At 37.9% G+C, this 15,844-nt stretch overlaps 1 protein-coding gene across 1 annotated transcript in view; it reads left to right on the top strand.

Moving 5' to 3' along the window:
* The first annotated feature begins 9,110 nt into the window (after window positions 1–9,110).
* HPGDS (hematopoietic prostaglandin D synthase) overlaps window positions 9,111–15,844 on the top strand; it is a 37,323-nt gene continuing 30,589 nt past the window's right edge. Inside the window, exon 1 of the mRNA XM_023193333.2 lies at window positions 9,111–9,274. The gene's annotated coding sequence lies outside the window, so the exon portion shown is untranslated. The remainder of the gene's footprint in view (window positions 9,275–15,844) is intronic.

Here is a 15,844-nt window from a genome sequence, read left to right as displayed (position 1 = left end):
CAAGAGCTCACCCCTCCCCAGTTTAGGCATAAAGAGATGATCAGACGGCACTATCCCCACCCCATTAGTACAGTATCTTCACAAAGGATTTTGCTGTTCATATCTTTTCTCCTCTTTAATGCTGTTCTTGATACACTTTTCATTTTATTTAACTTGCCTAAAAATGCTGGACATGGCAAATGGGCAAAAGACTTGCTGTAAGGTTTTTTCTTCCAGATCTTCCCACAAATTGATCCTTCTACCCATTCTACCCAGTTCCCCACCCTCCACTTCAGCCAACTGTCCTGAGGGGTGATTCTGCCTGACTGTTACATATAGAGAAAATGGGAACTTAAAATCAAAATGTGAATACGCAAGCTGCTCTTTGGGCTACCTGACAAAGGGTGACACAGAATTCAACAAATATTCAGCTAATATTTATATGAATAGAAATCATATTAATTTGTCTTGGACCAAATATTAACCAGGGCAAAACTTTTATCAGGCAGATGAGTCCAGACCACATTAGGCAGAGAGAATAAGTGTCAGAGAAAATGACTAATGGAAACAAGATAAGAAACACTTGATAAGTTTGACCCACATCATTCAGTTTCATTTGTATTTCTAAATTTGATTTTGTGTACTTGCAGTTTTAGAAAAAAAAGTAATATTTAAAAGTATTTTTCCCAGCCTTTAAATTTCAAGTTCATCAATCTAATAAACACTCAAGTAACTGGAAGTTCTAAACTTGTAGGAAAGTTTCCTTGACACTTATTTCTTTACCCTAGAGAATCTCCCCTTGGTGCAGAATTATTGTGGACCAAAACTTTGTGAAGAATTTTGGGATAGTTGTAATTAACAGAACTGAGTTTGATCACTAATGCCGCTACTTCACAGTTGTATGACTCTGCCTAAGTTAATCACTCTAAGCCTTAATTTCTTCATCTGTAAAACTGGGTCTAATAATATCTGCATTACAGATTTGCTGTGTGCCTTAAATAGCCCCACAGCAATCATGACTATGAAATAAGCACACCAAATATTTGAATTCACTGCAATGTTCTCAAATAAGAAAATCTTCAAAAATTAGATTATTCATCCATACAATGCTTTCCATTTACTTTCTCAGTATGAAAATAATTGCAATTTTTATTGCAATTGTGATTGTGAAGAATTTATAAGTCTTTTTTTGGCAAAGTTTTTTCCAAGCAAAAATGAACTGGAAACAGCAGGTAGAGATGTCTATAAAAATCCGAGTTGACAGAAACCTTGGAAGTCCTCCCTTACCTTCCACGGTTCATTATCCGAGCCAGAGGTGAATGCATTCTTTAGTGAGCTTTGGAGTGGAGTCTGATGGGAATTTGGTCTGATGCCAACAGTCATTGTTTTTCAAATGGCATGAATGACTGATACTTTAATTTTTATCTTAGAGCCTGTATTTTCTCTGCTTCCTGAAGATTCTCTTATTCCTTTTCTTTTTAAGACCAAGGGATTTGTTGGTGGGCAGCAGTGGGTGAGAAGAGGTAGGGAAACCAGGTTCTAGTGCCTTCTATGCTGACTTTTAACTAATCTTTTCATTTTTGACCTCAAACATCAAATTCACGTATGTGGATTTTGGGACCCAGGTATTTCATGGATCCTTCAAAGGTGCTTGGGATGGCATTGTTCCCTTCAGTGTGTCTGCCCTAAACTTAGCTCATAACTTTGACTATGCAGTCCATTCAACTGCCACTCCTCCACTTGCTTCCTGTCAGATAAAGGGTTTTGTTTGTTTGTTTGTTTTGTTTTGTTTTTTGAGACAGAGTCTAGTTCTGTCGACCAGGCCGGAGTGCAATGGTGTGATCTTGGCTCACTGAAATCTCCACCTCCCGGGTTCAAGCAATTCTCTAGCCTCAGCCTCCTGGGTAGCTGAGATTGCAGGTACTTGCCACCATGCCCGGCTAGTTTTTGTATTTTTTGTAGAGACGGGATTTCACCATGTTGCCCAGGCTGTTCTTGAACTCCTGACCTCAGGTGATCTGCCCGCCTTGGCCCTCCCAAAGTGCTGGGATTACAGGTGTGAGCCACTGCACCCAGGTTTTTTTTTTTTTTTTTTTTTTTTAATGTTTCTTACATGCTTTTATACCCTTTCTCTTTGTCCTTGTTTACTACACCTTTTGTATAATTTTACTGATCTTTCATGGATCTTGGGGAAGGAAATGAGAGTAACATGTATTGCCAATATGTCATGCTTAATCAGATGCTTTGAAAAGAGCAAGTTTGGAAATTTAAACAATAGGATTTAAACTTGATATGAATAATACAAAAGAGAAAAAAATCTTAAACTTGATATGAATAATACAAAAGAGAAAAAAACCTTTAAAACTTCAAGTAAATTATATAAGAATTGTGACTTGTTTCCAGAGATCAATACATACATTTAATTTGTGTACTTCCACTATATAGCTCTTAAGATAACAACAGAACATTTTAAAATATTTATTTTTAAAAAGCATATTTTTCAGGAAAATTGCTGTGTAATTTTATTTCTTGTTTATAAACAGGGCTTTGTAAATATGATCCAAAGAATGAGAACTGAAGCTAAATACTCAATCAGCTTAAGCTCAAACTTTACTTTTTGACATTTGTGGGGTGTTAAAAGATGCCTTTGACTTTGATGTTTTGAAAAGAATGTAATACTATCCATTTGCTAAGACTGGAAAAATGAGTCACGAACAGTCACTTCACTTTGGTAGCTAATTTGTATCAGAATATCATCTTGCTTAAGCTGTGTAACTAAAGAGACTTTGGTGTAGTTCAGAACATATGTATTTGTAATCTGCTGTTATAAAACAGAAACAAATAGAAATTTTAAACTTGATGTGAGATTACCACTATATCTAAAGAAATAATATAAAAGTCAAATATTTTACTCTGAACATTTACAGAAACACAGTAGCACTTGAGCACGAAGTCAATGTGACATACAGTTTCATATGAATTTCTATCTGTTTACAGAAAAGAAAGCCTGCCTTTTCAAATTGGGCCTAATAAAATGTCTGCAGCCAGAAAGGGAATAGCCAAATGGTCAAATCCATCTAAAGTCATTAAACAAAAGATGCTGCGATCTCAAAACCATGTGTCTGACATTTGTTACATGAGTCATAGAGTCTGTGCTAAAATGTAGGAAACATTCAAGTTTTCAGAATCACATTTACACATCATCTTTCAGTTGATGTCCACAGGGGACAAATTTTACCATTTATATAAGTTCTTCCAAATCGCAGACCTAGTGGCAATTCTGGATCTTGTCTCCAAATTTTGATGATATATTGTAATTGAGGCCTGTAGCTTCCCATGAGTTATTTAACTATAAACACCAACAAAATGTACATACTGCTAGAAAATAGACCATTTCCAGCCTTTCATGGATTGGATCGTAGAGTTTTAGAAACAGCTGTTATTTTCTCTCTCAATGGCTCACTTTATGAAGAGCCAAAGTATACATAGTAAAATTGTATCTTGGAGGCCAGAAAAATATCTTTAGCATAATTTTGCTCATTGTTTTCTAAACAAAATTTCTTGTTACGTTGGTTCAGATGAACAGTTTTTCCTTTCCTTACATAGCTATATTTTTTTTATATTCTTGTATAAGTTTGTGTTGTAAGGATTGAAGCTTCATTTAATTACTGCAGTCATCTCTTAAAATTCTCCTTTCACTATAGAATTCTCCTAGGAACAGTGCAGCAAATGTGAGCTGTGTCATTAGAAACCAAGATTTCTTGATTTTCTTGTAAGTAGCTTTCTTTCTTTGTATCACAGGCCAATCTGAAAGTATTCTTCCAGAAATTCTGTGTTTGATACAAAGGCATGCAAAGCCAACTTTTTTTTTTTTTTTTAATACTTTAAGTTCTAGGGTACATGTGCACAACGTGCAGGTTTGTTACATATGTATACATGTGCCATGTTGGTGTGCTGCACCCATTAACTCGTCATTTACATTAGGTATATCTCCTAATGCTATCCCTCCCCCATTCCCCCACCCCAAGACAGGCCCCGGTGTGTGATGTTCCCCTTCCTGTGTCCAAGTGTTCTCATTGTTCAATTCCCACCTATGAGGAAGAACATGCAGTGTTTGGTTTTCTGTCTTTGTGATAGTTTGCTCAGAATGATGCAAAACCAACTTTCAGAATAAAATGGTGAACAAAAGCCTCCTTAGGAGAAAGAATTTAGATCTTAAATTTGCTTGATATGTACAGTTAGGCCAAGGAAAGTTGGATAATCCCAAGAAAATGTCAGCAAATGATTGTAACCTGTTTCTTTTCTTTCACTCTAGTAATCTATATTTTGGAGGCAATCTCATGCAGTAATTAATCACAAAGACTCTGAAGACTGACTACTAGGTTCAAATATTGGATCTTCTGCTTGCTAGGTTTGAGAACTTGGCACTAAAATCTTGAGTGAGTACCAGGTACAAAATAAATGCAAATGTCTGTGTTTGCTATTATTAGCCCTCTGTGGAGTCCTACAAATTTTCTGACACCTTCTTATTCTCCAAAATTTCCTTTTTCTAGACTTCATGAGGAAAACACACCCCTTCAGATTAATCTGTTTTTGAAATATAAGAAAATTCCAAATATACGAATTCCTTTAATAGGTACATTTTGGTTGCCTCTTCTTGATAACTGCTAGGAAGACACTTTAATCTCGACAAAAAAAAAAAAAAAAAAACAAAAAACAAAAAACAAAAAAAGCAAAACAAAACAAAAAAATTCTCTAAATTATACTTTTGTTTGCATTGTCTTAGTACCTATAAATAGTAAGTCCATCCTGTGACCTGGGATTATCAGAATGGGTGGCCTGCCTTTGATCTGAGAGTCTCGCCTTTCTTGCTAGACTTGGGGACAAAGATAACTTGTGCACCTGTAACTCTCAGCCCATAAGTTCTGTGCCTTTTTGGACTTAGTTTCATTCAATTATCATGTAAGACAGAGAAATGTCTTCAGGGGAAAAATTATATCATGAAATAATAGAGTAGGAAGTGACTTCAGAGATCACCAGGATATCTGTTTTATTTTCCAAGAACTGAGGTTCAGAGAGGAGATATGACTCTTTTGGGGGCCACAGGACTGGGCACAGGCAGAGGTGGGACTTACTGCACAGTCCTTCCTCCTACAGTACAAGTTGTAATGATACAGAGGTGACATTAATTGATTCTGGAAAAATCTTGAAAAAGAAATTAACTTAATGCTCATTTTCTTCATTCTTGACAGAAAAAACATGAACTCTTGTGAACGAGATTCAAATGTCTGAGGAATTTTCTATCTATAAATGCTTTCATGACAAGGCCTAGTCAGTTATGCAACTACACTCAAGGGTGCATGCACCATTTGTGATGTTGTTTTGTAGGCATTCAATGCAATGTAGGCCAGTGCTTGGTTCAATGCCTGGCCCACAGGAAATACTTAATGAATTTTAGCTATTTATATTACTATTATTTGCCTACATATGGGAATCCTCTTTTAGCCAAAAGGCTAGGTAGTGAAAGATTTGCTCATAATCTTGGATATAATTACCATATCATTCTTCACAGTATCTGAAGAGGCAGACAAGAAAAATAGCATTATCATTATTGAAATCTGGGAAAACACAGACACTAAAATATTTGCAGGCATGTTTCAATTACTCAAGGAGGTTAGAAGTAGAAAAACATATTCTTTATTTCCTGTCTTTTCAACCCCAGGTTTAAATAAGTCAGTTTAACATGTTTTTAGTTTTTCAAATAACTAACTATACAAAGGAAAACTGTTTTATTAGATAAAATACACAAAAGTAAACCAAACCACTCTAGAAGCTGAGCAAAGGAAGTTTTGTATGCTGCTCATGGACACTTCCTCCCTTCCCCATCAACAGACTAGCTAGAAAAGGAGAAATAGGTTTCTTTGAACACTTCTCTTTTACCAAAATAAATAAAGAGGAACAAATATGTGGGCCACTTTTAAAAAAAGGTATGTATTTTTCCATTACTTATCAAGCAACTGCTTGCTAAGCAAGGCACTAAGTGACTTAAATGCACAAACTCGTTGAATCCTTTCAACTCTGAGTAGAATGATTTTTATCATCACCATTTTACAGATAAGGAAACTAAGGGAGCTGCCTAAAGTCCCAGAGCTTGCAAATAATGGAACTGAGATTCCTCTAAGTGGTCATGATTCCAGGATGAAACTCTTTAATCACTATCTTGTATAGTCACATTACTACACAGGTGGGCAAATAAAGAAAACAAGGACAGAAATGGACTATGATTTAATGTTGGATTTTTAACAGCAGTTAGGAATTTGCTAATTCAATACCACAGGATTAAACATTTTCCAACTAGAAAGCCCTGGAGAAAATGAAGATATAGTCATTAAATTATAATAGGCCTTCCAATAACTGTGTGGACATAATCATACAACTTGACACATTTATTCACGGGTATTTGTCATGCAGTCCAGTCTGGATGCACAACATGATCCTGAAGGGTGTGTGGAGAGCAGGGAACTGAGAGGTAACAATCTGTGAGGGGTTTTCACTCTGCCCTTGCCCTTTTCCTCCTCGCTATTCCAGTAGACACTTGGCTCCGTGCTCATCTCCTCAGGAGAAGATGAAGCAGGATGAAAAATAAAAGTTGCCTGACAGCTATTTCTCTTCCTGCTGTTAGTGTTCAAAACCTAACCACAGAAAAGGAAAGAATTCCTGAGCATAGATTGTTGAAGGGAAATGATCTTCCCCTCAGGTGAACTGCGAATAACATTAACAATTGATCTCACTCATGGATCCCTAACTATGGATTAGGCATACTTTGAAGCACGTATCTGTGTACTCATTTAATTCTCTAAAAGCCTATGAGGGAGTTATTACTAATATTGTTAGAATGCTCCATGAAGATTTGTTTTTGTCTGATTTTATTTACTGCTATGTCTTTATTTATTTATGTATGTATGTATGTATGTATGTAATTTTCAGACAGAGTCTCCCTCTGTCGCCAGGCTGGAGTGTAGTGGCGTGATATCGGCTCACTGCAACCTCCACCTCCTGGGTTCAAGCGATTCTCTTGCCTCAGCCTCCCGCGTAGCTGGGATTCCAGGCATGTGCCACCACACCCAGCTAATTTTTGTATTTTTAGTAGAGACGGGGTTTCACCATGTTGGCCAGGATGGTCTCCATCTCCTGACCTCGTCATCCACCCGCCTCGGCCTCCCAAAGTGCTGGGATTACAGGAGTGAGCCACCACGCCTGGCCTCATTTACTGCTATATCTCTAGCATTCAGAATAATATCTGGCAAAGATTAGGAACAAATAAATATTTATTGTAGAATGAATCTCCATCTAAAGGTGAAGGAGCTTAGGCACAGAGAGATTAAGTTACCTGCCCAAAGTCCCACAGCTGGTAGAAGACTAGGAGAGTTAGGGCATCCCCACCTGGGCTGGGAGAAGAGACGAGAGGACGGGAAAGCTGTGCTTCCCAAGAATAGAGGAGCCCTGGGACCCTCTTGTGCCTCCAAGGAGGTGGCAAGACAACAGAGAAGAAGTGGCTCTGTTGGGTACTTGGCAGGTGGAATCTCAGGCAGCATTGTGATTAAACTGCCACACTGGGCAAGAAGGTAGCAAAATGAGAATGCTACAGGAGCTGCAGAGAGCTCCTGGAGTGGAGGCCATGCACACAAGGACAATGGATGCCTCTAGAGCAGCCTCTGTTGATTGGTGACCAAGGATCAAGTGGCTGCTCCTTCCCCAATCTATGATGTGTTGCTCTGCTTTCCTCCAGCCAAAACAACTGGTCGTAAAAGAGAAAATTTTCTCTTACAAAATGAGAAAAGTGCTATTTTTTGTATACTTTTTTTTAACTGAAGCAGCCTTATATTATATATAAGCAGCATTATGTAAGGAAAAATATTAAATGTATCATCAGAAGGCCTAGGTTTTAATCCTAGCTTGTCCCATCAAAAATTTGCAGGCAATTTACCTAATTTCCCTATGTCTCAGTTTCCTCATTTATAAAAATAGAGATTAAAAATCATTGAGGTGAAGATAAAATGATTTTTTTAAAAAATATAAGTTAAAGTTGTCAAAGACAATAAATGCATTGTGTTAATTTTGTATAACTCCCACTCCCATCCCATTTGCACTTGATTTTGACACACATGTATCATTTTTTGGTGGGTAAAGGGCTACACTGTGTCTTCTCTAACTTTTTACAGACTAGTATTTATATTTACTTTCATTTCTGATGTTTATACTAAGTGGATGTAAACATATTTTGCAAAATTAAAAGCACTTTAGAAAGAAATATTACATGATTGATAGGTTGCTATTGTTGCCTGTGGGAGAATTATCCAGAAGTTGAAAGCCAGTCAGTCATTGAAATGTTTCATGGACAATCCTCAGGCTCAGTAAGGCCCAGGCAGGCATTTTGTTGGATCTTTTCACTGAGCTATCCTAATATTATAGATGAAAATAATCCCTTTACTAAGAAGTGAAAAAATAAATTTCTAAAATGTCTAGGCATTTGTTACTAAATTGTAAAAGGATCACAAGCAAGATGAATTGGAAACTTCTACACCAGCTTTACTTTAAACACTTCGGCTTTTCTGAGAAATGAGAGTAAATGAAATAAACCAGCAGTAATGCAAATTTACAGTCCTTGCAAAAATGTGAACTATAAATTAGGGTCAGTCTATCATCAGATGTATATTAGTGGTCATGACATGCCTGGCACTCCTCTTAGAACTGAGGAGACAATAGTGAACAAGACAGTGAAGTCCCTGCCTTTACAGAGCTTACATTCTACTGGGAGAAACCAAAAACAAACAAATGAAATACACGACATTGTTAGACACTGCCTTGAAGGAACATACAGCAGGTACAGGAGAGACTGTTTCTAAAATAGGGAAGCAAGTCATGTGCACATCTGCAAAGATGACTTCATTGCATTCAGGTTTTCTTATTCTCCAGGAGCCTCTGGTGTAAGACTAAAAATAAGTGAACATGTAACAGTGGGCATACATGTGTAGCTATAACTTTGACTTTACCTTGTATGCAAATGTGTTGGGTGAGTTATACCCAGATATCCTGTATAACCAGCAGTCTTTGCAGGCTTGAACTGCCTGGCATGCGTGTTTTATCTAAGAAAAGAAGGAAGAGCGTTACGTGGAAGGAAGTTGCCTGTCCTCTCATTGGTTTGTGATTATCACTTACTCATCATATAAACTCAAGGTGCAGTCACATACCCAGGGATACAGGACACGACAGACTCCTGAGAGACACAACACAGGTAAGTAATATTATTGAACTCCACATAGATAAGAAATGAGATATGCTTTACTCTTTACATTAGAGTTTTTATTATTCTCATATCCTGTTTGTGACTGAGTAACTCTCTTGTGAGTTATTTTCATGATTGTGCTCACTTGGACCTTGTCTTACCCAGAGCCTCTCCATATATGTGAATATGTGAAAATCAAATAGTCATTTTTAAGAGAAATATAGGTACAGAAGATTTTAAAAGACCTCCTCAAGTGCATTTTAACATAGAAAATATAATCAATGCTAGAGGAAAAATCCTGTCTTAATCAGGGTTTGTGACTACTTCCAGAATTTTCCCAAGTGATTCTTCAATCACTTGGATTGATGGAACAGAGAATTTTATCTTATGGCTCTTCACTTTCTTTCCTTTTGTTTAAAGTTTAAGAATTTTACTGGTAATATTTTCTATTATTTTAAGGCACATTTTGTTGAAGCATCTCCATGTTTTGGTAAGAATTGCATTCTATCATCATTTGGCTTCAGAGATAGTTGAAGGGATTTACCCCAGGCCAGGAATTTCAACTCACAGCTCCCAAAGGCTATTTCAGTGATTCCTCTTGCTTTGGCTTTAATACGAAACAGTCACTTAAAATGATATTTAGTTGATATTTGATTAAAAAAAAAATAGAGCTTTCAGCTTGCTAATTCAAAGTTAAACATCCAGTGCTTGATGGAAATCAATATCTTACTCAGTCAACAATAATTCTTCTATTTCTCTATTGTCCTATAATTTAACTCCAACCTGGCAACTTTTCCAGAACTGAACTTGAAATGCCCAGGGACACTGTGACATGAGGGAAATTAACATTCTTTACCACAAATGTTAGGGGTAATAAAAAGCCATTATTTAATGTCAGTATATGCAAGAAGTTCCCACGTGGACAACAGTATCTCACATGATTGCCATCTGAATCCAATTTTTACATTTCAGAACACCAGGATCTATATAATGGGAGTGTAAACATGCTCTAGGGCACTACATTTTGTATAAGTTTATTACTGGGCAAGTTAAGATCTACATCTTACACTCAAAGAAGAGCTATAGCAAATTCACAAGTAATCTTTGTTTCTATACCTCAAAATCAGATTATTGCACAATTACTAAGCATGTAAAAAACTGTCTGGACTGCCCAAATATGTTTGAATTATTGATGTTTCTTATTTAAGAGTAAGAGCTTAAGTTGGCTAACATTTTGTACTGAATTGTAGAATGGCTAATACTTAATTCCTTATTTGTAAGTTTTCTAACCAACAAAATTATTTCAAAAGTTCTCTTTTTTGAACTAAAAATATTTTGGCTGAAGTCTTTACTAAGATGTTTAGTATAGGCAGTGGATATTGATTAGCCTGTGTTGTCAGAGAGTTGAAATTGGATTGTTGTCATCTTTCTAGCACAGAAACTAGAATTTTTGAGACAATTTTTTACTGTGCTTTTACAGCAATATACAGAATAGTATATTGTTAAATTGTTTTATTATAAAAGTTTGTAATTTTTTCAATGATTATGTTAAAATTGCCTCTGAGAATGAATTAATCAGATGAAATAAATCAGCATTGTATTAGTTTTCACGCTGCTGATAAAGACATACCTGAGACTGCGTAATTGATAAAGAAAAAAAGGTTTAGCTGGGCGCGGTGGCTCATGCCTGTAATCCCAACATTTTAGGAGGCTGGCGGATCACTTGAAGTCAGGAGGTCCTGGCCAACATGGCGAAACCACGTCTCTACTGAAAACACAAAAATTAGCCCGGTGTAGTGGTGGGCGCTTGTAATCCCAGCTACTGGGGAGGCTGAGGCAGCAGAACCGCTTGAACCCGGGAGGGGGAGGCGGCAGTGAGCCGAGATCGCGCCACTGCCCTCTAGCCTGTGCGACAGAGCAAGACTCCTTCTCAATTAAAAAAAAAAAAAAAAAAAAAAAAGGAAAATAAAAAGAAAAAATTAGCTGGGCGCGGTGGTGGGCGCCTGTAATCCCAGCTACTCCGGTGGCTGAGGCAGGAGAATTGCTTGAACCTGGGAAGCGGAGGCTGCAGTGAGCCAAGATCGCGCCACTGCATTCCAGCCTGGGCGACAGAGCGAGACTCCATCTCAAAAAAACAAGAAAAAAGAAAAGAAGGAAAGACAGAAAAGGTTTACACCGGGCACAGTGGCTCACACCTGTAATCCCAACACTTTGGGAGGCCCAGGCAGGCGGATCACGAGGTCAGATGATCAAGACCATCCTGGCCAACATGGTGAAATCCCATCTCCACTAAAAAATAAAATACAAGAATTAGCTGTATGTAGTGGCACACGCCTATAATTCTAGCTACTTGAGAGGCTGAGGCAGGATAATCGCTTGAACTCAGGAGGCGGGGATTTCAGTGAGCCTAGATTGGGCCACTGCACTACAGTTCCACATGGCTGGGGAGGCCTCATCATCATGGCAGAAGAGGAAGGGATGTCTCACATGGCGGCAGGCAAGAAGGAACCAGAGCCAAGTTAAAGGGGAAATCTCTTATAAAATCATCAGATCTCGTGAGACTTACTTACTACCATGAAGTCAGTATGGGGGGGAACTGCCTCCATGATTCAATTATCTCCCACCAGGTCCCTCCCATGACACGTGGGAATTATGGGAGCTACAATTCAAGATGAGATTCTGGTGGGGATATAGCCAAACCATATCAAGCATTATATAAAGTTAAAAAAAGCTACAGGAAAGAAAGGAAGTACCCAAGATAGTACTTTAGAAAACACTGTTATTTCCCATGTAAAATAGCTTATTTCCTAATGCATATATTAATATTAAAAGTTAAATCTTCTGCACTGGATAGCTGTGTTCATATGAGTTTATATATGTAAGTTTCTATCCAGGGTATTTATTAGTCATTTATGTATGTGTTCTTTGAGAAACCATATAGGTTATTTTTCAAACAGAATTCTAAAGGAGCTTTTTATCTATCTGCTGAATTAGTAACTTTACACGATATACTTTGGGGTGTAAGGAAGTCAGTGGTTAATTTTAGATGCAAAGATCTTTAGATGTAAAGATCTTCAAACACTATCAGCTTTCAAACTTCATGCTTCTCTATCATTTCAGGAAACATGCAGTTTTCTCTACATGAGATTCTTAATACAATGACAGTGGAAGGGTTCAGAAATGAAGCTAACAGGAAACATGGGACCAGAATGATACTGGAGTTTTGCTATGCTAGTCAAATCATGCCAAGATAACCTAGATGTTATTTCTGTGTACCATAGAAAGTTGGGGTCTAATTATGCTTATTTTCTCTCTATTGTTTCAGAACCATTTTAGTCTAGTTTCTTTATGTCCTCACTCTATGTCATGTCTGTCCTAAATGTGAGGTTCTGTTTTAAGACAACACACCTCTGAACAAATATTGCATTACAAGGCTTTTTATCTAAGTCTTGCTCTCTGGTACATCAGGTCTTCCTCTTCTGTTCTCTTTTTTTGTTTGTCTTGGCTATTTTGGTCCTTAGCATTTCCATTTGAAATCTAGGATCCAGTTTATCTGTAGAATCTCTTGAATTTTAAATATAGACAATCATTTTGATTGCAAATGGATGGCTGTGTTGCTCCCTTCCTACAACTTACAAATGTTATTTATTATTGTCTTACATTATTGAATTAGCTAGGCTGTCCAGCATTATGCTGAATAGTAGATGTTACAGTGGGATTCTTGTTATTCCTGACATTAAAGAAAATGCTTTTATTGGTTCACCATTATGTATGATGTTTGCTGTTAAGTTTTCAGTAGAGACTCTTTATACGGTTAAGGAAGTATTCTATTACTAGTTTGCTAACAGGTATTTTATTTTGTTGTTTTTTTCATTTTGCTGAGTTTTGATCACAAATGAGTGATAATGTTATAAATGCTTTTTAAAAGCATTTAGTATCTATTGAGATGATAGTATGTTTTATGATAATTCTCTTTCTTTTTTTTGAGAGAGAGAGTCTCACTCTGTCACCCAGGCTGGAGTAAAGTGGCGCGATCTTGGCTCACTGCAACCTCTGCCTCCCAGGTTCAAGCAATTCTCATGCCTTAGCCACCTGAGTAGCTGGAATTATAGGCTCATGCCACCACACCCAGCTAATTTGTATATATTTTTTATAGAGACGGGGTTTCACCATGTTGGCCAGGCTGGTCTCAACCTCCTGACCTCAAGTGATCTGCCTGTTTCGGCCTCCCAAAGTGCTGGGATTAGAGATGTGAGCCACTGCACCCAGCCTGGTTTTTCTCTTTTAATGTAGTTTATTATACAGATGGATGTTCTGAGGTAACATCTTGCATTCCTGAGACAAACAGAAAATATAATCATGCAAATAACTATAGAAATGTCATGTAAAAAGTACAGCTTCATTAATGAGTTACAACTGTTGAAAGAATATTTTAAAAGGCAAGATAAGCATTTGTTAGCTGCTATTGGGCCTCTGCCAAATCTTAGACTTCAAGATATTTTTGCAGAGAAATATAGATAGCTACCAACCTATGTAGAGAATTTTTAAATGTCTTCTTTACTTGAGTCAAATACAATATAAAACAGTATGATTTTGAAAATTAACAACAATAAAAAACAATCACTTTGTTTTCATGCAGAATTCATCAGGTGGACACTGATATCTATGTGGTAGTTGATCAAATGAGAAAAGGTTATATGTTTAACGTTTAATGCTGTTAACTTTTTTTTCTTTTTTTGAGATGGAGTCTTGCCCTGTCTCCCAGGCTGGAGTGCAATGGCATGATCTTGGCTCACTGCAACCTCTGACTACCTGGTTTCAGCGATTCTCCTGCCTCAGCCTCCTGAGTAGCTGGGATTACAGACGCCTGCCACCACCCCCAGCTCATTTCTGTATTTTTAGTGGAGCTGGGGTTTTACCATTTTGGCCAAGCTGGTCTCAAACTCCTGACCTTGTGATCCGCCTGCCTTGGCCTCCCAAAGTGCTGGGATTACAGGCGTGAGCCATGGCGCCCTGCGTAATGCTGATAACTTTTAATGTTGTAGGGAGAAAATATAATTTCTTCATGCTGTGGAAACGTTGACTATGCCAACAAAACCAATAAAAAATTTTATATAGAATGCTTTTCAAATAGAAGCTGCAGGCTGGGCACAGTGGCTCACGCCTGTAATCCCAGCACTTTGGGAGGCCAAGGGGGTGGATCACCTGAGGCTGGGAGACGAACCTGAGACCAGTCTGGCCAACAGAAGTGAAACCCCGTCTGTACTAGAAATAGAAAAATTAGCCAGGCATGATGGCGTATGCCTGTAATCCCAGCTACTCAGGAGGCTGAGGCCAGATAATTGCTTGCATCCAGGAGGCGGAGGTTTCAGTGAGCCAAGATTGAGCCACTGCACTCCAGGCTGGGGGACAGAGTGAGACTGTGCCGCAACAAAACCAAACAAAATGAAACGAAACACCAAATAGAAACTGCAACTACTAACCACACTTTTTCCACTCTATAGGTTTTTAAAAATTGTTTTGATATTTAAAACAAATAGGTCCAGGAATTATAACAATTATGATTTTCCTGGATAAGAATAATCTCTTAATTATTACATTTTTTAATTAACTATTTTGGTGCTCTTAGACCTTTTCCATTATTTATTTCTAAGCTCAACATTTCTAAGTAACCTGGAAAACAGTTCCATTTTTCTGATGGGCATTTCATTTAGTATCCTAAATTTGAACTCCTTTATATGTATATTTTTCCCCCAAAGAAATTTGTGGCTGTAAATCATGGAATTGTTATTAGTTTAGTCAGTTCTTGTCTCTTTCAAGGACATTTCCCCACATATCTATACATGTGGTGAGTGCTACATCTCAGTTGGGTGTAGACTAGACTGGCTGATGCAAACTGGGCAGGAATGATTGGCAGTAGTACCTCTCTCGTTTTAGCAAGGAGCACCAGCTTCACTCCACAACATCTGGACACAGAAACCAGGGCCAGAAAAAATGGTTTTGCTAGGAATTACCATCACCCTCACTTCCTGAACCTGGGAGCTTCTAGATAGGCAACGAAACAGTTATTTCCAGGTCATCCCCTTCCCAGTAGACTCCAGGAATATATAAACTTGAAGTCAGGACTTGGCAACCTGGATTTTTATGATTTGCGTTTAACCTTTTATGTGATGTGATTTATTTTTATTTTTTGAGATGGAGTCTCACTCTGCTGCCCAGCCTGGAGGGCAATAGCGTGATGTTGGCTCACTGCAACCTCTGTCTCTGGGGTTCAAGCAATTCTCCTGCCCCAGCCTCCTGAATAGCTGGGATTACAGGCACGCACCACCACACCTGGCCAATTTTTGTACTTTTAGTAGAGACATGTTGGGCAGGTTCGTCTCGAACTCCTGGCTTCAGGTGATCCTCCTGCCTCCAGGTGATCCTCCTGCCTCAGCCTCCCAAAGTGCTGGGATTACAGACATGAGCTGCTGCGCCTGGTCTGTGATGTGATTTTTGATGAAACTTTGTTTTGAGGCTTGAGCCCAACTTTCCTTTTTATCTAATTAGTATCCATTAATATTCTTTTAAAACTTTCTT

Source organism: Piliocolobus tephrosceles, chromosome 3, assembly GCF_002776525.5.
Source record: "Piliocolobus tephrosceles isolate RC106 chromosome 3, ASM277652v3, whole genome shotgun sequence".
NCBI classification, from domain to species: domain Eukaryota; kingdom Metazoa; phylum Chordata; class Mammalia; order Primates; family Cercopithecidae; genus Piliocolobus; species Piliocolobus tephrosceles.
Note: the sequence above shows the minus strand (reverse complement) of the source record. Positions and strands in the feature narration are given on the sequence as shown.